Below are 994 nucleotides of genomic sequence, written 5' to 3'. Positions count from 1 at the left end.
TGCACTCCAGTGCAATTTTCAGAGTATCTTCTGACATCCATTTTGGTCTTCACTTCCTCTTCTGTCTTTGCAATGATCATTTGCACTCTTCTGGATGATACCCTTGATATCCTCCCACAACTCGTCTGGTCTTCACTCATTAGTGTTCAAGGCCTTAATTATATTAGTCAATGATAATTACTGTTAAAAGACAAAACATCTAGGAATTATTGTATAATTTACAAACCTTTGTTAAGAAGAAGTACATTTTAAAAAATACAATCATGAATACAGAATGTATAAAATATATACAAATATAAAATGAATACTTGAATTTTAAACCATTTCAAGAACATATTTGAAGCACTGAATCAAATGATGGGTTGTGGAATGACATCAAAGATATTGTATATGTCATTGTCGTTGTTAAGTGCCATCAAGTCGCATAGCAACCCTATGAAGGAGAGTCCTCAACACTTGTGTGTCTCTCATCCTCTCTCCAGGTTCATATGGTTTCCAGAGGCAAGTTATTATGAGTGGATGCCGCTCCTGCTTCCAATATTCCAATATATGAAGAAAGCAAAATATGATTTAAAAGAACAGAAAGAAAGAAAAGATCAATAAGAATTTTAGATAATACTCAGAAACTTGCTCTAGACCATAGACAAGCTAAAGCAAATGGAAGAAATGAAGTAAAGGAACTGAATGGAAGATTCTGTCCCTTAAATGTCTCCTACACACTCCTTTAATTTGGATTATTTCTCCTATATAGTCCTATGATTTACTGTTTCTGAAAACTCACTGGACTGTCAGCTATAGATCATTTCTGACTCCACGGTACACACCAACAAGAGCCCCTTAATAAGAAGAACACTGAAACAAAAATTCAGGTTTTTCCTATGAGCAAAGAAAGAAGTCTATTAGGGAAAACACTCTGCAAGGTAAAACTGCTTTGCAAAGTGAGACATGGAGGGAAAAAGCAACATTAGCTCATGACTCACTTTACATAAGAATT

This window comes from Elephantulus edwardii, unplaced genomic scaffold (genome assembly GCF_000299155.1).
Source record: "Elephantulus edwardii isolate Elephantulus edwardi_28Jun2011 unplaced genomic scaffold, EleEdw1.0 scaffold00092, whole genome shotgun sequence".
Classification (NCBI taxonomy): domain Eukaryota; kingdom Metazoa; phylum Chordata; class Mammalia; order Macroscelidea; family Macroscelididae; genus Elephantulus; species Elephantulus edwardii.
This window is presented reverse-complemented; position numbering follows the sequence as displayed.